The sequence below is a fragment of the Lampetra planeri genome, chromosome 30 (genome assembly GCF_965212315.1).
Source record: "Lampetra planeri chromosome 30, kcLamPlan1.2.h2, whole genome shotgun sequence".
Classification (NCBI taxonomy): domain Eukaryota; kingdom Metazoa; phylum Chordata; class Hyperoartia; order Petromyzontiformes; family Petromyzontidae; genus Lampetra; species Lampetra planeri.
The window spans coordinates 1,300,421-1,326,605 of NC_136136.1; the positions used below are offsets into that span (position 1 = coordinate 1,300,421).

Genomic DNA, 26,185 nt, shown 5'->3' on the forward strand with positions numbered 1-26,185 from the left:
GCCAATCTTACTCCAGCATATTAACTGATCCCATGGCTCCGTCTCCACAATGTTCATACAGTAAGACGCGTTATCCCCTCCGCAAACGAAATTCAATTTTAAAACATGGATGAACATACATGCTGCAATACTTAAATGCCGGGTGCAAATGCAATTATTAAATTACGTTATTAATTCGAACATTTTTTCCCCTTTGTACTTTTTTTCTCATTGATCGAAAATCAGTAAGAGTACCCACATAACAGAGTGGGTAGTTCTCAAACTCAAGATGGAAAGGCAAGAAGCCTACTTTCTTTAAAAAGGGGATTAGCTGCAGCCCTACAATGTCTAGCTCACGCTACTGCTGGTGGCAGGGCCTGCACGAGAGGGACCTCCAGAAAGGTCCTCGAGTGGGCATTTGGCCTACTCTTCCACATGGGCCAGACATCTTGGAAGATGTGGGAATGCCCACACTTTACCCTACCACATGCAACCTGTTGACCCACGAACTCTGCTGTGCCCACTTAGACTGCTGTACGGTCCAAGGACATTTATAATCAACGCACAGCGTGGTCCAGATGTCTTGTGACCTCCAATGAATCGACTCCTAACTTTTTTCCCCCTTTGCACATTCATTTCTGTTTTACATAAACCTTACTTACAGAAATAATATGAAGTATTGCAGAATTAAAGGAGGGTCACAAGACATCTGGACGACCCTGTCCGTTATTTCAACAGCTGCGCCAGCAGGCCGCACCGTTTATCTCTCGATTGTGACGTCAGTGTGTTGACCATTACACTGACTCCCACATCGCCGACGATTCATTACCCCCCTTGAAGAATGCACGTGGAGGTGATTCATCAACTCCCACCTTGCCCAGATAATGCATTCGAGATGTGAGCCACATCACCGTGGCCTCGACGGAGTGCCGCGTATGTCCGCTTCTATCCTCTCGCAGTTGAGTGTGGTACCTTTATGAATATTCTCACACTTTGGTGAAATGCTGCGGGTTGCTTTTCAACGCCTTGTCCGTGTGTCTCCGGGTGGATTTAGAATGCCTCTCGTGGCTTTTGCCGTTTGCCAATAAGTGGCAATCATGGGTAAAAACAAGCGGTGTGGGTGAGTCAGTGGATACGGGCTGTGATGGCGGTGGTGGTGGTCGGAGAGACTTTGCGGCGATGGCCTTGTTTGTCCCTCATTGTCAGCAAACAGCAGCTTTGTGTACAGGATCACGGTCTGACGGTGGGACTGTTACTGATTTGTCATGTTTACAAACGCACGCCGACAAAAACACGGCAGGTTTCCCTGGCAGCAGGCGCGCGAGCGCGTCACGCTGCCCCTGCCCGCAACCTGCTCGTTGTGGTGGAGACCTGTGCGTTCGCGCAATGTCGATACACATTTTTCCACCGCAGTTTCAAATGTGGGCATTTTTTTTTCTACAGTTGTGTGTTTCCCTGAAAGTTTTGTGATTACACATCGTACCCATATTATTATTATGGTTATCACACTTGTACTGGCAATCCAGGGGTCGCCGGTTCGATGAACCCAGCTCCACCCAGCTCCATCCACCACAAGTGACCAGTTTGGCTGGCCGCTTGTTGTGGACAAAGTGCCGGTCTCGCCAGAGTGGAAGAGTAGGCCAAAATAAACCCTGTTTTCCTCGAGTGGAGACCCTTCTGTCAGCAGTCGCATGAGCAAGCGATTGCAGGGCTGCACCTTTACCTTTTACCGACAGTCATGTGATTATAATAGTTTTATCAGACTACGAAAATATATATTCATGCCTAGATTGTTGTCTGTGATTGCTCCATGTGGTCTGGTCAATGCAATGCTTTATTGAATTGAGGGCTAACTCTGTTAGATTATAGCTAAACCTGGTTTGACAATAAAGTAATACATCAAACTTGATTTAATGTAGTACCCTTCACAATAATATAAATACGACATACGATTGCATGTAATCATAACAACTGGTATTCTAGACAAGTATTGCAGTTTTATTATCAAATAAAAGAGTGTATATGAAAGGTTATTCTTTTTTATATTACACGTGTTTACCCAGGTAGACCTCACTGAGTCTAAGGAATTTTTTTTAGGAGGGTCCTGAAAAGTGTTTGCAGTAGGGGGCGCTGCCACTGTATGCAATCCCAACTGAGTAATTGGCAGATAATCTTTCAGCAATGTCAATGTTTGGCCAATGCCCGTTACATTATGCGAGGAAATGGGAGAATCCGGAGGAGTTCCATCCAGAACAAGGGGAGAACACACAAACTCCGCACAGAGAGAAAACCGAGTCGGAAATTGAACCCAGGCCCCCTCTTGCTTCGAGACCCGAGTGTTACTACGGCACATTTGAGATCCAGGATTTGAATCCAGAATTCAGATTCTCAAGTGCAGTGAATGTATGGTCTCAGCCCGATCAACAACGACTGAACGGGGAAAAAAATCCATCAAAGTTGTCTTCTTCACTCGAATTTGGGAAAAGGAAAGTGTCTCTAAGAAATAAAAATTAACGTTTTCATTTCATTGTAATGTGACAAATGTCCCTATAGTAGGGCGTGTGAGAAAGTCGAATGCCTGGTGTGAACGGGAGGTCTCAGGAGTAGTTTTGTGACATCATCTTTCTGACACTGACTGATACGAGTCGATGCGCCACTCCCTGAGAGTTCAGACTGCTTACGCTATTGCCTCATGAGATGATGCTAAGAGCACAACTGAAATGAACAATAGACTAGAGTGAACCATGTGCATGGTCTGTGAATCAGGCAACAATACAGAATACAGTATTATTTTATATATTTATTGGGTGGCCCATTAATAGATATCCTACTGATTTCTGGTAATTGAATATTGTGAACATGATGGCTCCATATAGTCCAGAGCGACCGAGAAGGAAGGTGGTAGCCTCTGTTTGAGACTCACACACAACGTCGATTCCAAACTACTACGACTATTTTATTTGCCAGGTAAAGCCCACTGAGCTTACAGCTGTTTTTCAGAGGTGACGTGACCACATATGATAGCGCATCAAAGTGGCTTCTCATCATCATGTGGGAAGGTAAAGTAGCAGCCAAATAATCTAAATGAATGTTTCTAGATGTAGAGGGCGAAACCTGAGGACCTGGAGAAAAATCCACACGACCATGGGGAGAGTGAGATCACGCGAACTCCGAATATACTACAGGCATCGTCGAAGTCTGGGATTGAACCCACGTGCTCCTGCTTAGCAGGCGAGGGTGCGTACGCCCAGGATATATTTGGACATGCACCACCGCAAAGGAAAACAATGTACACATTGCAATGGAAATTCGGACACAGGTTCTTTTAAAATGTACAGAAAATAAATAGAGCGGAAACCAAAAGAGCGGAGACGGGTGTGGTCACATGTACATGATGCCACGTTTAGCAGCCCCCCATGAAAATCGATAATTGTGTAATGTCTCCGTATTCTTTAAGTGAGGTATCTGTACATGTACAACCCTGTAGACGTGCTATACTGCAAACAGAGCAGACACAGATGACGTTTATAACGAGCCAGGCGGTGGTGCCGATGCTGCACGTGGCCTGTAATCCAGACCTGTGGAGGCAGCGAGGGTTGGTGGGTAACACAAACGAGCTTTTAAGCCCGTCCAAGGACGAGTGTATATTGCAGTAAATCTGAAATATTCAATAGAAAAATTGTTCAGCTTATGATTATTAATGGGGGGGTGGGGGGGGGTTGCCCCATATGGAGTGACGTCACCCGCTAATGGTTCTTGGGGAGGGATGCCCCATGTGGAGTGATGTCACCCCCTCATGGTTCTTGGGGAGGGATGCGGCATGTGGAGTGCGCGACCTTCTTGTGCGTTAGTGTAAATTTCCACGCGGGCATGAATATTAATGGCAGGGGGGGGGGCTCTTTTGCAGTGACGTCACGCACGGATGTAGCACTGTGCTGCTTAGATTTATTTTTTACCGTCACTTTCTGTAAAGAAACGTCGTCATATTTGAAGCGACTTGCAGAATAAATTATTTAATTCAGCTCCATCTTCCTCTGCGTTCGTGTAAAAATCCACCCACTTATGAATATTAATGAGGGGGAGGGTGGGTTTATGTGGAGTGACGTCACGCGGGGGGTGGGCCTTATGTGGAGTGACGTCATGTGCGGGACGGACAGACATTTGTGGGTGATTATAGTAGGTAATTCATAATCAACGTTTTTGGGTTTAGATCGCGTTATTTATAAATGTGTCGTAACCCTCCACCACCCGACACGGCCAATCAGCAAAAAAGTGTCACGTTGACAAAAGACAAATAGTTCACTGCTTTAGCCCACCGGTGTGTTGAAGCGTGAAACCCCAACATTTACATTTATAAATAACGCGAACTAAACCCAAAAACGTTGATTATGAATAATATTGGTCGCGAAAGCCTACGTGTTAAACTGATAGTAGGTAATGTTGCGAAACTCCCTGTGCATGTCAATGTGCCACACCGTGGCTCTCCAGAAGGCAGTACAGCAAGTGGACTAATCACCATGGTTTCCATCCGTATGGGAACAGAGTGCTGCCCATTCACACGCAGCGCGGGTCTTCTCCGGGTTCCTTGGTTTCCCCCCACACGTATAAACATCATCAATGGGCTGAATATTTTTACAATAAAAATAAACCAATGCGCAGACCCACCTGGAAAAGAAGTCATATGACTCAGCGTGGCTTTGCTGGATGAAGAAGTAAATTATTACTTGGAATTTAACTAGGCCAGAGTGCATTCAAATTAGACCTCTTGTTAAATGCTGGTTTATATGAGCACATAAACACAGCAAACATTCCAACGTATGAACAAGCAATAGGTATGAACATCGGCTTGGTGGTTAGTACATTGTGCTTGCTCTATAAGCACGGTGACTGGAACTTCCCTTCTCCAACCTGCACAGGCTAGCATGGTGAAGTATGGTCAAACAATCCCCGTGATCGACGCAGCGTGGGGTGGGGGGCTCCATCCAGCAGTGGACTGACAAAGGCCTGCCAATGATTGTGCAACAGATTTTCGTCTGTACGGTGACAGTGTAGGACGCTGCCAATATAAAGTTTTCATTTACAAAGTGATTTAAACAACATTCATTTATTTTTCATAACAAAAGCTAATCGTGGCGAACATAGACGGAAATTAGCTCCGCTGAGGTTTACAACCATATCAGTCAAAACACTCTGCGTGCGGTGGGGGAAACGGTGCGGTATGACCATACGACCTTGAATAGGAAACCACAGAGAGAGGTCAAACCCGCCAATCCAAATATGACCCGAACAAACACCTCTCAGTACCGCATGCAGTGTTGGTATTCATCGGTTTTTATTGAGGTCGGAGCTACACAAGAAACATCGTCAACAAGAGCGAGAGTGCCGCTGCGTTACCTGGTACTGACCGCTTTGCTGTATTTATCACCAGGTTAGAACCCGCTGTGGAGCGGCGGATAACGCACTGTGCTATGAATCCGGGGACTCGTGTTCAGTTAGGGGCCAATGGTCGACAATCGTGGAAGGCGATGTCTGAACCGGTCTTAGTTGTCACTGCCTTCACCAATCCACTTGCCAGTGTGGTGCAGTATGGCAAAACAGTTCCCATGGCAAAGGGGCTGTTTATTATTTTATTATGAGATGAGAGCGGAGGTCTCTTCCAATGGAGACCTGGATTGAATATACTCGTACAATGCGGTACCGAATCTACACGTACAGTCCGTAACAATCATCGAGTGCATTTGTGGCTCGCACCATTTTTATGCTGGAAGTCTATTACGAGGGTGCTGCTACGTTTCTCACAGTCCACAGTCGTTTCACAGTCGGGAGCATTGTCGTTGCATGCAATCCCATTTGACCAATTTGCAGGTGATTCGTCAAATTTGGTCAGGCCTGCCTGCATGTCTGGAATATAATTTTTTTTTTAAATAAAAAATAAAAATAAAATAAAAATCACGACGTTTCGGAGGCAACACAAGCTTCCGTCTTCATGTGGAACCGTCACAGCAAGTAAGAAATAGCAATCGTGCAGTGACGGTTCCACCTGAAGACGGAAGCTTGTGTTGCCTCCGAAACGTCGTGATTTTAATTTTATTTTTATTTTACTTTAAATGTAAATTTTTTACCTACGTGACTTTACCGAAAAAACCTAAAAATATGAATCCTTGCAGTCACGAAAGCTTCAAATCTAGAATTAATGGAACAGCAAACTTCTGCAACAAGCAGCGGACGCGCTACTGCTGGGCCCCCAAATCACCGTCAAAACTGCCATTGGAATTCGATATTTACAGGTATCACCCAACACTACAAGGTGACCAATGGATGGTTGGACAGTAATTGATCCTTGACTCCTTCCGTGCATACCTTTGAGTGTTGTTACCCTTTCGTATGAGTGAGTTTTCCTTCAGGTTTCTCCTACATGCCGAACTTTCACTCGTAGATTTGCTCTTCATTGAGTTTTGGGAATGTACCACATGTTGCTTGGCGTGACGTCAGACAATTTGCTCAGAGCCACTTCAGTTGTAAAGAGGTCGGACATCATGCCCAACAGCACACGCATGTTTGTTGAACTTCTTTCGCACCGTACGTAGCCAAACGCGCTAATCAGGGGTGCGTTTTTGGGTCTTACATGGTCTTAGATGTAAGACCCAAAAACACGTTGGAGAATCACACAGCATGAATGGAATTGTCCAAACTTCTCAAGACTCAGTGATGCTTTGCTGGACATTATTATAATATACTTGAAGTTAAGTTCAAAGTTTATTCACATCAAATGAGCACGAAGGCCCTTTATGCGACTATTTTACATTCCCATGGTGGAGGAAACCTCACCCCTGAGGAAGGAAAGGCTGAGTTGATCTCCAATCTCCGACCAGGAGTTGAACTCTTTTTGGCTTCCGATTATGAGTCAAGGGCTTTAATCACAGCCCCGCCCGGTCGGGTGAATGCACGGTGTGGTTTTTTTTCTCAGACATTCCAGAAGTCAGCGGCGGTAAAGTGACTCAGGGATCATAGGACCGTGCCTGTCCCATCAGCGTGCAGGTCGTGCAACTGCATCGGAGCCATGGGTTCAGAAGGACTCAGATGCTGCCTGGCTACAGAGGTGGATGGAAATTGAACAAGGGAGCCGATTTCATTCCTTGCATCAGGGCTCATTCGAACCACGCAATGCCACTGCGTACCACTGAGATCCCGAGTTTAAAATCTGGTTTCAGCCACATGCAATTAAACTGCTTCCCAAGCGTAGTGAGTTGATGGACTTAACCCGTGCATTAATGACAGCACAAGTCTAAATGAGTTTAATTTGCTCTGGCTAAATGCTAGCATTGGGAATTCAGATAGATTGGTGCATCTGCCCTGTGACAACATTGCTGTGCTACAGGGTGAGTGGAAAGGTGTGCCCCTTGTTCGAGTATTAAACAAAAAACGAATACTATCGTTTGAATATGACATCTGAATCAGGTCTGTAAAAAACCTGCGCCTGCAGGCCATTCATCACCACGGGGTGATGCACCTCGTGGTCACTTCCCACACCTCCGATATTAGCACGGTTGGCTACGTACGGTGCGACAGAAGTTCAACATACATGGCCTGACACCAACAGCACAATAGGAATGTGAATACAAGAAATACAATCTTACGTAAAATCCGCTGCGTTCTACTTTTATATCGCTGCTACGATGGTTACTGTTCCCACGAAGGTCACTCATCCCCCCCCCCAACCGTGTTCAGGACATAGTCTACCAGGCTGACTGCATCATCATCCACAGTGTCCATCCATCACACTGCTGCAGGTCACGATGCTTCCCTTGCTGTCTCCTCCCTGACACGGCTCCACTTTGGAATTCCCTCGCAACGTCTATTTTTCAAAGTCCTCATCAACATTACAAAATTCAAGAACACGTGTTACGCTCCCATCTTTTACACTTTCAACAGTGCCGTTTGTTGCTGCCCGCGTGGCGTTTTGGGACCTTTGGGCCCTGTGCACAGCAACCCGTGATTGAATAAAAACACTTCGTCTGAGTCACCCAAAACAGGACTCCTCAGCCCGAGGTCTCGCAGCAAGCCCAGCCCTGAATCTCTCATCACAACCACAACCACCACCACCACACGCCTCGCCAACTCTCTCCACCCCCAACATCCTCCCCCACCCCACCCCAACCACCACCACCAACACAACCCTGCTCCCCCAACTCACCCATCCCCACAACGCCATTCATCCACTCCCTGCACCAAGTGAAAAATAGAAAAAAAGACTCCGAGCCACACCCAGCCCCGCTCCGAAGCGAGGAAGTGGCGTGGGTGTTGGGTGAGTGTGGGGCATCGTCGTCTGTCTTGCGTTCGTGGCTCTCTTAAAGCCACACAGAAGCGACGGTCCACTCTTCTCGCGCGAAGTTTCGCTCTGCGTCGAGTAAGCGGAGCTCCTCAAGTCTGTTGCCTGCTCACTCCTTCCCTCTCCCACCTCCCTTCTCGTTCCCCTCCTCCCCACCACGCTCTCAACTTCACTTTCTGCCGCTTGCCACGTTATGCTCTCTCTATATCCCTGCTGATGCTGCTGCTGACGGCGCTATAAATAAGTAAAGCAAGTGGCGACTGCGCAGTTCTATTATTCTATACCGTACGTGCGTTGTTATTCTGTGTTAAAAATCGAAACAAAAGTGTGTGTCTGTTTGTTTAAACATGTACATGCTTGCTCAGTCGTAGCCGCAGACCCCTCTAACGCTTCGTAACAATTATATCGCAAATAACGCAGCGCAGACCCTTCTCGCCACTTCGCCGGAGGTGGTGCTGCTGGGGGGGGCATCAGCCCGCGGCGTCCGTGTCCCGAGTCGTCGTCGCTGCGTCAATTTCTCGCCTCGCCCTCTCCACCACCACGGCGAGAGCGCGAGGTATCTTATCCACGCACGACCAACCACCTGGACGCGGGACACTGCACATTTGGACATCTTCTGGCGGGCTGCCTCCTGCTTATACGCCGAAAGACATCTCCCTATCAGATGCAACCTTTTGCTGTTGTTGTTGTTTACAAGTTGCTTGAGATAAGTTGGCTCGCTTGTTATATTTGTTGGGATGTGCGCGCTAAGGCAGCTGCCAAAAGTCAATTGAAAATGCGGTTGCTGTTCTGTATACGAGTAATACCTTAGGCTTCCTCGTAATTAGCGTAATGTCATTTCAGTTACCTAGGCGAGCCTCGCTGAGTCTCACGACTCGTGTTCAGGAAAAGGGGCTTGTGTACCCACCGATGTCTGGCCGCAGCTGTTCAGGATGAGTGTCGTGGGACGGATTGTTTAGTCGCAAAGGGGGACCGGAGAGATCCCGGAGAAAACCCGCGCGCGCACAAGGGGAGGCGGGTAACGCCCAGAGCGGCCAGCAGACAGATTAAAGAATCAGTTGCTCTCAAGGAAAGTCGATTAGGCGTTTATCACAATTCTGTCAGTGATGTGAATTCCACATTATCGTGGCGAGGGAAGTCTTTCCATAGGACACTCGAGTTGATTATTCCTCGAAGGAAGTGGCCAAATATGCCTCCCTCCCCACCCAATCCAATGCAGAGACCTCTTTAAAAACGAGAGAGATGGAACGGCGATTCTTTCCGTGGATACTTTGGATGATTAGTCTTAGTCTCGCACGCATGGAGGGGTGTAGAGAAGGGACGTCACACAGCTTGCATCCCAAGTGTCGGCGGAGTCCGGTGGGGCGTGTTGGATGAACAGGTGTGTGGCTCTCTTCTCACCTGTATAGCGTTACCTGCCCCGAGGCGTCCTGCTTTGAGCACCACGTGCCAATGTGCAGCTTATCTGTGTAATTCTATCCTGCCCGGTAAATATGTCCCCGTACAGCAAATGTTTGTGTTTGCGTGAATGCAATGCGTAAATAGTGTCGTCTTGTGCAGGCTATAGAGGCTACTCGTTAAGAGTATAGACCAAAGCACAGGTAAGTTGTTTAGTTGGGTAGAAATTAATGTATGTGTAATGCAATTGAAAGGCACGTAATTGCCGAAAGTAGTTTTAAGCTTTAAAATATTAATATCAAGTAACTTGATAAGTTAATTCCCCATGCATACAGCTATAGAGTGGGGGGGTATAGAATTCGCCGTACAGTACTTGTATCACAGGAGTATTCCTGTATCAGTTACATTTATTGTTGGCTAAACATCGCATAGGGGATAATAGGCAAGGTCCAACGGGGTTATCAAAGGCCGCGTGTATTGTACTCGTTTAATTATTCTGTGGCTGGATCGTGCGAATTCTGATAGCTTGGGGAGGCCATCATCTTGCAGTGGATTGATCATGGCTGATGATGAGTTAATAAAGACCACGTTAAGTTGACTTTGTTGAATTTGTGAGAACTCAGAGATCGGTATAGTCTCACTGTCAGGAGTGGTTTGGGCCACCAAATTACTAAACGCAAAACCAATGAAATAAAGTTATTTCAATTAATTAAATATACATCGGAGTGAAACTACGGTATATATTCTGTAACAAAAATCTAGAATTGCTCAAATTCAGCGGGGTGATTCAGACTCCCAGACCATTACACAGGAGTCTCCCCGGCCACTCCCTGCACGTGGGTCTTCATGTTTGTGTAGGATAAACAGCTTTTGACGCGTGCTATCGAAGTTACAGTTTTATTCGGGATTTGAGCGAGTTTATTAACAACAAAAAGACGACGCTTCCGTAGCATTGCATTGCTGGGGCGTGGACATTTTTTTTGTTACACGTGGTTTCCATCTTAAAAAAAAAACAAGTTGTGCGTTCGACCGTGAGTCCTGACACGTACCCATGTACTCCCTCCTCCCCCTCCTCGCAGCTCGGGGCCGCTGCCTCCTCCTCCTCCTTCCTTCGTTTGTTTGCCAGACGCTCCGATCCGCCTCCTCCCTCCCAGAGTTGTGCCTGCAGCAAGCGAGAGCAGGGGAGGGGGAGAGAAAAGCCCCCCCAGCACGGTAAGCTGCCCGCATACTTGCCACATGTGCTCAGGTCGCAGTGCGTTAGGGGGCGGGCGGGCGGGTGCAAGTGGAGTGAAGAGAGTTGAGTTGTATGCTTTGGATGGGGGTGTGGAGGGAGTTGTTCAGTGGCTTCAGAGGCGGTGGAGAGTGGAGAAGTGGTGATTGTAGGTGTGGTGTTAGGTGGGTGCGGGTTTAATGTGGAGCCCAGGGACATTAACTGGGCGTTGGCTCATCACTATATGGCAGCATTCACAAATGGAACATTTAAAACGCTCCAGTAGCAGTTTGCGACTGGTGGTCATCCAGAACAGACCTAACGACGCAACACCCCGATCCACAAACACGAAGGAGACATCACAGCGATGTGGCACTTCGCTGCTCCTGACGCGTCCATCTGGGCTTGAATGCGAAACTGCGGTTGTTGCTCTGAGCCTACATCAGCAGCCATACGAAAGAAGAAGCATTTAAGTCTGCTAATGAAGAGCTGTGGTGCATGCACCATCTACCTTCTAGACACTCTTGATTCATTCTTTCCGCAGGATTTTTTCCCCCCATTTTTAATAAAAGTGTTACCATAAATACATTTTGCAATATAGGCAAGATGGCTAGTTTAGAGATTTTTTTTAATTCTCACAGCTGGTAAAAACAATCCCGATACCTTGGGGCGAGGGTTAGGCAGGTGTGGGGGTTGCCCTACTTCCCCACGCTGGTCAGTGTGGCGCTGCATGTTGAAGGCTAAAACCAGAGAGCTGTTGAGATATCACTCAGTGCTGATGTTCGCGATCACTGAGAATCTCTCTTGGACCAACTGGTTCATAGCGCAGCGAAGAATTTCACTGATCCTCCATGGAGGTGTAAGTTACTTTAAGCAGAATACATCTGTAGTTTGGGTGTACTCGCTGCTGCTGGTTTATGTTGCTGGAGCTGACTTGCAGATACACAACTCCGCTCAGAAGCAGCAGCAGCAGCAAAAATGTAAACATTTCTGCGAAGTCGGCTGTGGAATGGCAACAGATAAAATGCGGTTGCGAAGTAAAAACAAAGGCATGAATTTGGCGAATAAGGTTGCATTTTAGTTTTTTGTTTAGAATGGAGCTCGACAGTGACCTCTTGTGTGTGGCCGAGAACGATCGCTGTACAGTAACAATGTCGCATCTCCGATTTAGCCGGGGTCTCTGATGTCGGCGGATGTGTGAGACATCGGTCAGATACGCGAACGTCTGTAGACAATGACATTGCACGGCGTGCAAATAGGTTACGAGACAAAAATAAAGCGCAAACTGCTTTCAACTTGAGAAACTGCTCCGAAGTAATTAAGAACACTGTGACGTGCATCGCTATGCAGTTTGCATGATAGGACCAGAAATATTCCCCAAACAACATTTTTGTTCAAAGCAAAGGGAATTCAATGGAGAGTAACATTTCAGGACCTCTGCTGTGCAAGCCACGATAGCCAGCGATGGGGACGACCCTGAGTCGCGCTTCGCCTGCTCGCGGGCTGCCGCTTTCGGTAACCTTCGTGGTGGACACCGCTGACACGGGCACGGACACGGACACAATTTCCTCGGCACTCGGTTAATTGGTCTGTTAATTTGTCTGTGAATTGGTCTGTTGATTGGTCACAGTGGCTACGTGGCGGTCGGATATGCGACCTTTTTATACCCTGCCCTCGGTGAAATGGGATTGCCGCGTGGCACGGTGGCCACGTATAGCAGCAAAGCGACGCCTCAACAGTAGCGGCGTGAAGTCGTTGCAGGGCATCTGCTACGAGGCCAGGGCGTGGCATGGGTGGTGGGGGACAGACTTTTTGAGAAAGTCCCGGTGAGGGAGCAATGCAGGGTGGATTGGGTGGCATTAAAATCGAACCTGCTTGCCAAAACGAGGCCCAAGCATGCAGAACGTTTAGAAGATAAAAACACATTTTCAAAGGGAAATAAATATAAAAATCTGGAAAAGTAAGTAGGCGGACAGGCAGATTTGATGGACAGACAAGAGGCAAAAAAAAATTTCGGGGCAAAAATGAGTGAACCCATTTCCCATGAACGGCGTGATTCATGGTCTACTGAATTCTGAGTTTACAGTTGCATCTGCAATAGCGGCCGTTATGACTGTGTCCTGAAAATGTCTTGAGGTTGTGACTCGTGCTTGTGGCTTGTGTAGCAAGCGAGAGACCGAACAAGAGCACATTCTGCAGTGGCGGATGTCCACAAAGTGCGCTCAGAATGGCAGTTGAATGCCTGCAAAAGGGCATGTGAAGAACGCGGGGGGCTCCCTTTTCGCCAAAATGCCACCACAATGTTCTTTTTTTTTTCATTTTGTATGATGGAAACGGGCGACTTGCTGCTTGGAATTCTCTGAGAGTTCGTGTTTGCACAGTGAAGAGGCGCTTCGCATGTCCGCTTTAAGGATCGTGTAAACACGCCGTCAGTTTCGGCTGCGATGACCACCCCCGTCCGCCCCCCCCCACTGCTGCGTGGTGCACGGCGTGGTGTTAGTGGTGTGTTGGTGGTGTGTTGGTGGTGTGGTGGTGGTGGTGTGGTGGTGGTGGTGGTGTGGTGGTGGTGTGTTGGTGGTGGTGTGTTGGTGGTGTGTTGGTGGTGTGTTGGTGGTGGAGTGGGGTGTTAGTGGTGGTGGTGTGTTGGTGGTGTGTTGGTGGTGGAGTGGGGTGTTGGTGGTGGTGGTGTGTTGGTGGTTGTGTGGTGGTGGTGGTGTGTTGGTGGTGTGTTGGTGGTGGAGTGGTGTGTTGGTGGTGTGTTGTGGTGGTGTGTTGTTGGTGGTGGTAGTGACAGACTGTGGCGAGCCTCCTCGCTCGTCCCCCCGCCTACAGCCCTGGCCTCTCACAATGAGCTCGTGTTGTGCTCAAATTTTCTAAATTATGTAACGTGGACAAAAATGTAAACTGCACATAGTGTACGCGGCGCCATGGCTCCGCTAAAGACCTTTCTGGAATGAACTAAACCTATTGCAAACTATTTATTTCGTGAGTTTGGTCAAGTCATGTCCTGACTGCATAGCTGCACGTGTGTTTACACGTGTATATCGGAGCATCAATAATCCCCCCTTAGCTACGTAAATAGTTATGCTTCAGAGTTTGAAAACGTTGGACAGTGAACAGATTTTAGTGCGGTTTAAAAGGTGGATGGACGTAACATTGTTATTTTGTGCGGGGTCTTTGAAATGAAATACCAAGTATAGTGTTTGTGCCATTTTCCAATCTTATGCAGGAGTTTTTAAAATAGATGATTATAATGCCAGATTATAATTCCAGACCTGAAAGCAAATATATTTTGATAATCGGTTGAACCTCAGCAGAACGAGAACGATGAAATGCAGTAAAATAAAAATAAAAATATCCCTGATTGAAAACAAGTTGTTGGATTTATGAAAATCAGTGGCTTTAATTAAACATGATTCATCCGGCATTGCAGGATGAGATCTGCAGATGGGATTGAGAGAAATGTCTTGAAGGGCTAATTAGTTCGTCCTTCAAGACAATTCGTTGTATTCCTTTGCTGGCGAGATGTGTGCAGCATTGCAAGACCAGAGAGCGATAAGTTTGACTTGACAAGAAATACGTCCGTGAGACATGAATAATTAACAGAGACTTCTTTAGATTAAACGTTCAGAAAAAGATCCCCTGTAAATGCCCTGCTAGTGTACCGCACACCGCACGAAGGAGTAAGATATGTTCTTCAGGTATGCCATGCATTTGGCGTATTCGTCTTACTTGCTATGATGCGGGTAGTCAATTTGTCATGTACTTTTGTATACTTGAACATTCTTGTAAACACCACCGCGGCGGATAAGATATATCTATGGCAAGGCCACAGGATGAGCTGGCGTGCGAGGTTGTCATGACCCAAATCATTCCGTTCGCTTGAAGCATCCTGCGTTCCTGACGCTCTTGCACAAGAACAACATCACGGTCACCAGACCCGCGTCGTCGGTGCCCATTGACGAGTCTCCCGCACGTTCCAACTTGGGCATTGCGTGAGCGGTTGGCCGCCAACGGGGGCACATCCTCGGTGTCCCGGCTGACACAGCCGTGCGCAAGTGATAGATTCATGGAGACCCCCCCACCCCAGCACGCAACCCCCGCCCCCCAAACCCCCACCCAAGCGAATTGTGTTTTCCAGCTCTAGATTTAACACGGGAAATGTAATTCATCAGCTGTCGCCGCATTGGCGTCAAGTGTTTGTAATCACTTTCCAAGGCTGCGTCGTAAAATATCGGCGGTGGAGGAAAAAAAAATTTGCAGGTGCAGAGCTACATTTGCGGTGAAGTCTGTGAGTAGCTCGCGCAGCCCTAACAATTTCTTGCTCGCGCCCACTGATGGCGAGAAGCCCCTCTCGGAGGTGCCGCTCACTCTTCCACAATGACCAAGACGTCTTGGGCGTATGTACCAGAGGTGTGGACTCGAGTCATGTGACTTGGACTCGAGTCAGACTCGAGTCATGAATTTGATGACTTGCGACTCGACTTGGACTTGCATAACAATGACTTTGTCCCACCTATGAGATGTGGACTCGAGTCATGTGACTTGGACTCGAGTCAGACTCGAGTCATGAATTTGATGACTTGCGACTCGACTTGGACTTGCATAACAATGACTTTGTCCCACCTATGAGATGTGGACTCGAGTCATGTGACTTGGACTCGAGTCAGACTCGAGTCATGAATTTGATGACTTGCGACTCGACTTGGACTTGCATAACAATGACTTTGTCCCACCTATGAGATGTGGACTCGAGTCATGTGACTTGGACTCGAGTCAGACTCGAGTCATGAATTTGATGACTTGCGACTCGACTTGGACTTGCATAACAATGACTTTGTCCCACCTATGAGATGTGGACTCGAGTCATGTGACTTGGACTCGAGTCAGACTCGAGTCATGAATTTGATGACTTGCGACTCGACTTGGACTTGCATAACAATGACTTTGTCCCACCTATGAGATGTGGACTCGAGTCATGTGACTTGGACTCGAGTCAGACTCGAGTCATGAATTTGATGACTTGCGACTCGACTTGGACTTGCATAACAATGACTTTGTCCCACCTATGAGATGTGGACTCGAGTCATGTGACTTGGACTCGAGTCAGACTCGAGTCATGAATTTGATGACTTGCGACTCGACTTGGACTTGCATAACAATGACTTTGTCCCACCTATGAGATGTGGACTCGAGTCATGTGACTTGGACTCGAGTCAGACTCGAGTCATGAATTTGATGACTTGCGACTCGACTTGGACTTGCATAACAATGACTTTGTCCCACCTCTGGTATGTACTGTATGTGTGAACCTCTTTCGCGCCGTACGTCGCCACCCATGCCGATCGGGGGTGCGGGAAAAGGTGGGAGTGTCCACACTTTACCTCACCGCAACCCACCTACTACCAATAGACTTATTCCTATGCATATGCACAGACAGTACATTATAGCATTTGAAATGTAAAATAAATCCAGTAACAACATGGAATGCCATTTTATGCATCCCAAACCTCGCAATGAATACATTTTCACACGTTAGTGCATTCCAGAATGTATAATGAGTACTGAAGAGTAATTTATTATAATGCAATCCGTCTTTGCTTCTTCGCGGATTGGGTTGGGGTGCTGGTTCCAGAGATAGAGATAAGCCTTGGAATTCGAGATTGTCGGCTGTGTGCGTGTTTCTGTGTATGTGTAGAGACACTACGAGTAGGAGGCACTCTTGATTATTAACACGGCATGATGCTAACACTTAGTAACTACGGCTCCCAGTCAGGACAGCTGGTAGGCTGCCTGACTGGCGACGCCGAGACGGTGAAGACCCCAGCAGCACGACGGGGATCCCCCCACTCCAAACGACAGCCCCGAGGTCCCCTCCCGGGGCCCCTCTTATACTGTCACGTGGCCTGGCTCCGCCCCCGGCCACGCCCCCTTCTGGAACCGTCTAGCGGGTTCTCGATGTGACCCTTCCGTACGTGACCTTTCCCGAACATCCCTCGGGTCTATCACGTGGCCTGCTGTCCGTCAGGGCTGCTGTGAGCTGCCGCTCCCCTTCCCTGCCAGCAGCCCGCGCTATGCTGCTACGTGACCGATTCTATGTCACTACATATGTATGTATGTAGAACTTCTTTCACACAGTACGTAGCCAACCATGCTTAACCGGAGGTTCAAGCTTTCTGTTGACATTGGTGTGCGGTGCCAATTTGCCTGTCGCTGTGGTAAGTGAAGTTAGCTTGGCAAGGCAGCAAAGAGCACTGTATTCACATACTATGGGGAGGAGAAGGAGGAGGGAGGGATACTGCCATGGTATAATCACATTGGATTTGTAATCTCAAAGTTGCCGGTTTCTGATCTCCCGGCGTGGCAGATGAGTACAGCGGTGCAAGTGTTATTCAATTCCCCTGCCTCTGTCCACCCAGAAGATTGATTGGGGCAACTCCGCATGAAGTTGATTGGCAAGTTGCGTGGTGTGGGGGAAAGCGTGGATACTCCTACCAGCTCTTCCAGGATGTCTGACCAGCGTGGAAGAGGGAGGACAAACTTCCCCTCTAGAGGGCCGCTCTAGAGCCCCCTCCAGTGGAGGCCCTTCCGCCAGCAATGGTGGGAGCAAGCAAGACCCCAGAGTTGCACCCCAACCTTTACAAAGTGAATTTTTGATATAGAGTAAATAAATAAATAACATTGGTTCTCGACATTCAAAAAAACTTCAGGAAGCCCTCCCACAGGCCTCAGACATGGGTCGCGTAAACATTCAGAATTTTAAATTCCATAGCTATCGGCTTCCTTGCCTGACATTTGGAAAAGTGCAGCAATTAGTTGTTTCCCCCCCCCCCCTGCAAACCCATTTTAAAATAAGAGCAGACTTGCAGTAATTATACTCCGCATTTGTGAGTGTGTTGGTGCATGGATGTCTCTTACATCTTTGCAAACTTGTTTTCCACACAAAGGCTTTTGTGCACTCGCTTTACACACGCCTAAAGAAGAACACTCCATGTTGTTGTTAGTCGTTCAGGAGCCGGGTTCCTTTTTAACCATAGGGTGCATGGGAATACCAAGACGATGATCATGCCCACCAAAAAATGATGGAATTCAATAGCTGTCCATCACTTGGCATGGCGTGCTATATTTATTATCTGATGTACAAGCCAGGAAATTGAAATCCAACCACACAAAAGGAATTAAAGTTTTTTCCCTGCCGCCCAGATATAGTTTCTCCCCGCAACTTCATGCGTAGAAACTTGACCCGAACATTAATACTCGTAAAAATATATATTCATGCTAGAAACTGTCAGGTATAGCCAAATACAGATAAAAGGCCAAACATGGTCAAGTTTTTAACAAACCACAAATTGGACTTAACTTGGCAACACAAATTTAAAGCCAGCAAAGTTCTAGCATACCAAGTGCTGCTGCCGAGTTCTGCCTCTCATCAAAGTTTGCATTCAGTTGTACACTTTATGCTTCATTTGCATATGCGGGTGAATTGAGTTGTTTTTGTTATATAAGGGTGTCCCAGAGGAATGTGTATCGGATCTCCCAGAATGCCTTGATTTGTGTTGCTTCGGCATTGGGATAACACTTCGAAGCCAGTGGCAGATAGCACATTCCAGAATGTCCACATTCCACACTGAGTCTCAACCACCCATTTTGGCTGTAGCCTCTGTTGGTTGAATGGTACACGTTTTCAAGAAGTATAATATTACACAATTTGGTGGTAACACTGTGGCCTTACAGAATCAGAGATATAATAGGTGACATTTCTGGCACGTGTGCTATAAAGCAGGGCCGTTGCCCGAATCCTCGCCAATCATATATTTGTTTTCTTTTAGAGCACGGTAGATCACCCGTTTCCTGCCGTCCTCAATCCACGAATGGACGAAGGTTTCCCACGTCATATCGACCATTGGGTTCATTGACCGTACTTTGTCGTGCTGGCCAGCACGGGTTGATCAAGCCAACCAAGCACCGTTCCAAACATCAATTACCATCGATGTTTGTCGTGGCCAGGAGTCGAACTTGGGTGGCCGGGTTTATAGCGCAGCGTGCCATCACCGCACTACAACCGCGGTCGGTATCGCTGCGGTGTCTGCATTTAACTTGCGCGTACAGACACGCGGATTTGTAAACGGAACACTCCCAGACACTCCCGCACGTGTCTGTGTGCTTGACCCACCACTGGTACAGTAGTTAATCCTCCCTTGGTATGGCGCAGACAACACCACACCTTGTCGGTGTGGGGTGACAGAACTGGTCTGTACTGTCCAGCCCTAACCTGTCTGGTTGAGCTGCAGCAATCTGTGTCAAGCAGCTCAATTGCATTACATTTACTTAACTTGCACGCTTAATGACATCACGTTGCCATCGAACAAGCCACGGTAATGTAATGGCTTGTACAATTTTGCTCCACTGCGCTGAACAGACCTCACGGTATCAAAGGGAGGGCCCCTTACTGTACGTGACATCAAGCAACCGAGCAGCATCTGTTTTTGACAGGCCGTACCTTCCTGATGAGACGCTGAAAGTCAAAACTGGGCCAGAAATTTAGCGATGAAATATATTCTGCCCGATCGTCGCATTTGATGGACTTAATGTAAAACATATTTCAGCAGCACCTGATGAAACACGCTGTCTGTAACCAGGACTTGTGTCTGTAACACAGTATAGCGATAGCAATGCAATTGCAATTCAGTTTGGATAATAATCGTTTTCACAGAAACTGTCTTATTAGTGGTTCGCGGATAACATACGTTTTACTGTCGTATTTGTTTTGCGGTACAATGCACTTTGGTAATGTTCCACAGCTTTACCGGGTGGCCATGGGAATGAAATCATTGAACCAAAGTGGCCCAATGGAGAGCCTGTGAGCAGCGGACACAGCTGCCTCATTGGGGCCCAATCGCCCTCGTGGACACTTTTCTAATTCCTCGTGCGCAGTGCGGGAATATATTCACTGCAGATAGAATATCTGCTCATGACTGTTCACATTTTCACACAGCTTTTCTGTTGCCTAAAAACGCTTGCCATTTGGAGTGCGGGTCAATTGGCAACAACAAAGCATTCTCAGCATAGCCAGGTTGTGTTTTGAAATGAGCTTTAGAAAATAAAGAATACAAAAACTTCTCCCATGCCAAGCAAGTCTGGAAACTGTCTAAAGCTAACTTGCAGAATGTACTTGATTGATACCGATGTGGATTTATAGTGTTATGTCTTGGTGCTCTTTCTGTAAATTATCCCTGTGGATTTTTCTTTATGAAATGATGTCACGAACGTTCGGTTGGTTCTGTCACGTAGCCTGCCGCTGAACTGCCCGCACTTGTTCTGCAATGTTGCAACATGCAGCAAACGTCGATGTGCCTCGCAATATAATTGTTTATATATATGCATCAAATAAAGACACAGTCTCATAACAAGACTTTAGCCCTAGGGCTGACCCGTCTTCAAATATGAATTGTATTGAAGGTTGTTTGTGTAAGGCTGTAGATTATGAAAAATCGAAAAGCGACAAATTTGAAACATCAATCTATACCATTTACAGCGCTGGAAAAGTAATAGGTTAATGTTATTAGTAAGATTTGTAGGGGGGAAAAAACCTCCCCAAATCATTGCCAGAATCCTGCCAATGGTGCGAGAACTAAGATAGTTGCCCAAATGCCGTTGAGAAGACCATGTCTGGTCACACAGCAGATGCAAGTGGTTCGTTTTCATTCTCTTTGTTTCTCTGAAAGCGTGAATATGGCCACAAATATCTAGAAGATGCTGCGTGGTTTGCTTTTCAATTTCCTTTTGGAATTGCAGTTCGCCGAAAATATTTGAGTGTATTAAATATGACCATGTGATGTGTCTTTTTAAATATATATTAAGCTCCCATCACGTAACACTATTAACTCGGCACACTTAGGTTATGCAAGATAGTATTGCATTTCTAAGTCTCTTCACTAACAAAAGCCATTTGGGCTTAGCATATGGCAGCCCTTTGTCAGTCAGATGCTGATTGAAGGCCTCATCATCCTGTGCGAGTCAAATATTGCAAGTAATGTTTTCGGAAGGGGCATTCTTAATGGATACGTGAACTATTTGTTTTATTTAGCAGCTAAAGCCCACTGAGCTATATTTTCAGAGGTGACCTGGCCACACATGATAGCTCATCGAGGAAATGGCTGATATCATTGGCGGGATCAACCCCCCCACCACCCCCTATAACCTGCTGCATTCCAGGCGAGGGAGATAACATCTAAACGACTTGCGGGGTCTATAACGGCTTGCAGGATAGTTTAAGCGTCCTAAAAATAAGTTACCAGGGTGACTATTAAGTTTTTAGAAGAGTCGTTTTTTTTTACAAAAAGTAATGCATGTGAACATACCTTCGACAAACTAAATACAATTTAGCAATTTCACGAAAGCCTAATTAGTACAGTGCAGGGCAGAAGAGCACAATGTCACATCCGACTTGCTCCGTGACGGTCCCAGTGTGCAGCACGACCGCATGTGTGTTTGTGCACAAACACAAATGCGCAGAAAGTGTACGTTTGAAAGAGGATGTTTGAAATATTCACTCGATTTTTTTCGTGCGTTTTTTTAATTTTGGTTCTCGCACCCCCCCCCCCCCCCCAGTAAGTTTCTACCATTATTATTGTTCTGGTGAGAACTTAAAAACAAACACAGTCAGCCAAAGGGCACTGCCGCACGACGGGCAACTCCACCACGGGCAACTCCGCCACGGGCAACTCCGCCACGGGCAACTCCGCCACGGGCAACACCGCCACTGCCGCACGGATCTGTAAATTCGAGCTTCTTCCACGTGGAACAAAATTGGGCCGCCCAGACGAACGTCCACGATTGGTGCCGATGGCCCCACTCGTGCGCTCGGGGTGACATCTGTTGCCACATTCTCCTCCCAGGAATAGGCAAGGGACGGGGAGGGAAGAGAGGATTGGAGTCGGACAAATATTAGCGAAGGGACGTGAGGGGGCTGGGTGGTTGAGGTTCTTGCTGCTGTTGAGTTGAAGAGCAAATTCCGAGAGATGTGGATGTTCAGCTTTGCCAACTTATTGGGTGATCACGAAGGTTACATTAGCAGGGCGAAGTGCTTCGACTGTGTGAATGTAAAAGGCTATAAATAAGACGTTGAGTGTATACGAGGTATCGGGTTCAGTGATCACACTCCACTAGAAACCACTGCGACCTTAGTTGGCTGCCTGGCCATAGATCACATCAGTCTCAAGTAATAACTGAAGCAGTCCCCCCCCGCGTCAACCTACACCGACCATCATGGTGAAGTATGGCCATACGGTGTGAGAAGGCCTTGGTCCAGCAGTGGATTGTATGTATGTTGAACTTCTTTCGCACCGCACGTAGCCAAACGCGCGAATCGGGGGTGCGGGAATGACAGAGACGTGTAAATTATTTACATTTTAAAAAGGACGCTGCATTGATTGTCATCGTGAAGTATAATCAACCAGTAAACCAGTATAGTGACGAATGTCCAAACAATCCCCAAGACTGAAAGGCATTGGCAGACGTTCATCCACCAGTGGATTTATAAAGGCCTTCAAATTGTGTTATATATCACTTCATTGCTTGCATACAAGAATCTCTACGCTGGTTTGAGCGATCAGAGCATTTGCGTGCGTCTGCAATGTATCTCCCGTCAGTCACTGTGAGACTGCTTCGTCTCTCCGCTTTGCTGGCTCCGCCACGTGTGCGCGCGTCTGTGTACTTGAAGGTATCCATGGGTCCCACATGGAGATGGGAGGTGGAGCATTGGCGTGCCTTTCCCAGGCTTATTATAACAACCGTGTAAAGTTTTGATACACACTTGGAAACATTCTGAGTTGTCCTGAAATGTATTTACTGTTGGGACTTTGTACAGAAAGCAAATTACGTTTCCATCAATCTAGCACGGCACTCCCCATTCACGTACAGACGTGGTTCTCTCTCCTCCGCCCTCTCTCCCGGACCAACTCACAGCACCCCCCCTCGCCGCACCCCCTCCACTACAACGAAGTGGCCGCGGGGGTGAGGAATCAATCTGGTGCCCCATAAACGCCATGAATGGAATTTTATATTAATATCTACTTTTTCCCATTTACCTTAACGAAACGCAAACGATTAAAGGAAACGTTATGCATGTCAGCTGCAGCTGGGGCCATCTGTGCGCAAAATGATTTGGGAGCTGGGATTTGGAATGTGTTTATTTTGGCTTTGTTTTTGTGTTGCATGCTGCCTTGGATATCTCCTTTTGAGGGGGTGGGGGGGGACTTTGAGTTGAGCCCAGTTGTAAAATATCAATATATGCATCCGAAACTGCAAAAACACAACCCAGTAGGGCCAATGTGCGTTTGTGTACAACGCCTTTGTCGCACTCCAAAAGCACACGCTTTTTCACGGCGGTAACACCGATGTACAAAAGGGATATTGTTTTCACGGTTTCGGAGCGAGTGATGCGATGTGCCTATGAAGAGTGTCACTGAAATGGGCAGTGGTACATTCACTTTGAATGGTGAGCATTTCCCGTGCCAGTGTTTACGCGTTTGGCACGCAGCCCACCAGCACCGGTGCATTTAGTTTGGTTGAAGCCCATGTATGCGGCTGGCCATTTTGACACGAAACATCATCTCCAGCTTTGGTCACCGTTGACACGGCATCGTACGGCCAGCAGAACCTTTGTAAGAACAACCACGCACAACCCACGGGCTCTCCTTTTTTTGCCCACAGAGTATTTCACAGTTGAAGCTCGTAAAACCACAATTGTGCATTGCTCTCATGGCAATTTTAAGCAATTTCATGGCGTAATAAGCATCCAGCCGGTAATGCGGTGTGATGATAGTGCACGGAGCCTTTCCGAGGTCTAAATGGGCATCTAATTGTCCTTGGAAATAACAGCAGTGAAATGTCGCTACCCATTGAGAAAAGCCACGGCATTGCCAATTGCACATTGCGGAGAGGGTGAGCGGAAAGAGCGTTGGTGGGAATGGGTTTGGTTGTCGTGAGAGCGTAGATTAGGGGCAGCGTGTTTGGAAACGTCGGGGAATGGATGTGACCTAAACGTGCCATGGGTTGGGATTAAGCGAGCAAGTGATGTGCCAACTTTCTTCATCACCGCAACGTACTGTCGTGCCGGTCGCCCAGATTTGCAATCGAGGGTCATCCGATTGAGAAACTGCAAAAGGAAATTGTATCACGATTCGTAATGGGGCAGCCGTGGTGGCAGTTTATTTGGCCAAAGTGTTCGGAGTGGGTGTGGTGTCTGGGGAGTCGGGGGGGGGGACAACCCATGTGATGGGGGGTGGGGGCAGGGGGGACCGATGTGCTGGGGTGGTTAACCACAGAAGTATGAAAGGCCCCCCTCGGGTAACCCTTTGGATGCGGCATGAAAGAATTACAAGTTGGAACTGGTTGGGGCAGGGGAACAGAAATTCTGGCATCGGATGATAGCGAATGCCACCGAGAGAGAAGCCCAGCGGGAATGCACAGCGGCGAGTCGTACACGCACACTGGCCCTTGACTGTGCAGAGGAACGGCGAGCGCAGCTGCTCGTGCATGTGTACGCTTGTGTGCTTGCGTGCGTGGGAAGAAGTTGTGTGGGACATGAAGAGGGCACGGGTGGTACAATGCCACCACTTTTATCGTCCATGTGACACCAACGTATGTGTCGCCCTCATTCGTCGTACGAACAAGAGGGGGGTAACGAACCACATTTATTTATCTATCCCAAGTGTGGGATTAGAGGTTGGTACACTCATCTCGCTGTAAGATAACCTGGGCTGTGTTCCAGCATTTACAAAATCCTAAGGTCTGCCCAGTCACCTTGACCTGCAATTAATTCTAGACCTCTTGTGTGTTTTTTTGTCCTCGTTCAATGCATCCCATTGTTATCAAGTGGCAAAATTACCGGGCAATGAGTGCCCACTGGTGCAGGCAGCACCACCGGGGGGAAGGGGGGTGGGGGGAGCAGAAACACTCGAATCACACCGGCGGCTGCGTGTGTGGTGAACGTTTCAAGTTCCCATTACGGCGAACAGAGAGGGCCCTGTTGGAGCGCGCGGCAGCTTCCTTCCCGTGGGTCGCGCTCGGCGAGAAAATCTGATGAAGCTCTTTATCTCGCCCAGGTCCCCGTTGTCGTCAGTCGACTGCTGGATGGAGGCCACCCCACGCCTGTAAGCACTGGGAATTGTCTGACCATACTTTACCACATTTGTAACGGTGAGGGTTGGTGAAGGTGTTGCAGGTGGTCGGGTGCATCCAGTACTGCTCAAGATGTCACCCGCTAACGAATGTTAGCTGTGGCCGGTAATCAAACTCTGGTTTGCAGGGTTCACGAGCGCACTGCGCTAACTACTGCTCCACCACTCTCCCACCCCTCCCACCTCTTTATCTTTAAATGGGGAAAATTAGGTCCTAGCAACCCATTCAAAAATCCCTTTCCTGTGTTTAGAAGATAGCTGGGGTGGGGGGGGTGTTTGCGTAGAGCTGAAATGGTGGCTGCGGCTTGGGGCGCAGGGGACGCGTGATCGTACGGGACTCTCTCCCGGGTTTGGCCGGAAGTCTCGGGCACGGTGGTGTGCGAGCGAGGGGCGTGTGCGGCATTACGCACACGCCCCGGTGGTTTTACAGCTCTGTTGGATTTGTAACCTCAGTCTGCAATAGAAAATGGAAATGGGGAAACAAAAACCCACTCGCCCTTTTTATAGCAAGAACCATTCGAGTATAAACAAACAATGGATTTATAGTTTTGCGCTCGGTCTGACGGGATGGAAAATTGGTGGAGGTTTGAAAGGGGGAAAAAACCCAGAGCTTCCACGCTTTACGCAAACGTAACAGCAGCAACAACAAAAACAACTAGCAACCCCTCCCTGAACTTGCCTCAACGCCCGCAAGTTAACGGGGCATCCATGCAGTGTCTCGCTTAAACCATGGCTGGTGGATTGGCCTGCACTAGACGGCGGGGGGCTGTAGAAGATGCGGAAGTACCCACAACTGTCCCCACCACGCGCCACCTGCCGATCGACCGACTTTGCCGCTACCCATTTCAACTGCCGCTGCCGGGAGATCAAATCGACGCCGGCGACCTCCGGATCGTGAACTCCGTCGTGCGAAACCACTTCCGCACCGCATCTCAGGCGAGGGCGCTCTCCATTTTAGCGCTCGCAAGTGAGATTTGTAGGAATGAAATGAAAATCGTAGCGCGCCAAAGTTGTAACATTCCATTCTGCCCTCCGCAGAGGGTATGGGATCACCTGGCGGGGGGCCTGGGGGTGGCGTGGCGGAGT

The 26,185-nt window shown here is 47.9% G+C and overlaps 1 protein-coding gene across 1 annotated transcript in view; it reads left to right on the forward strand.

Moving 5' to 3' along the window:
* Positions 1–8,275: 8,275 nt before the first annotated feature.
* LOC144728727 (neuroblast differentiation-associated protein AHNAK-like) overlaps positions 8,276–26,185 on the forward strand; it is a 52,180-nt gene continuing 34,270 nt past the window's right edge. Inside the window, exons 1-3 of the mRNA XM_078608335.1 lie at positions 8,276–8,386; positions 8,729–8,864; positions 10,786–10,918. The gene's annotated coding sequence lies outside the window, so the exon portion shown is untranslated. The remainder of the gene's footprint in view (positions 8,387–8,728; positions 8,865–10,785; positions 10,919–26,185) is intronic.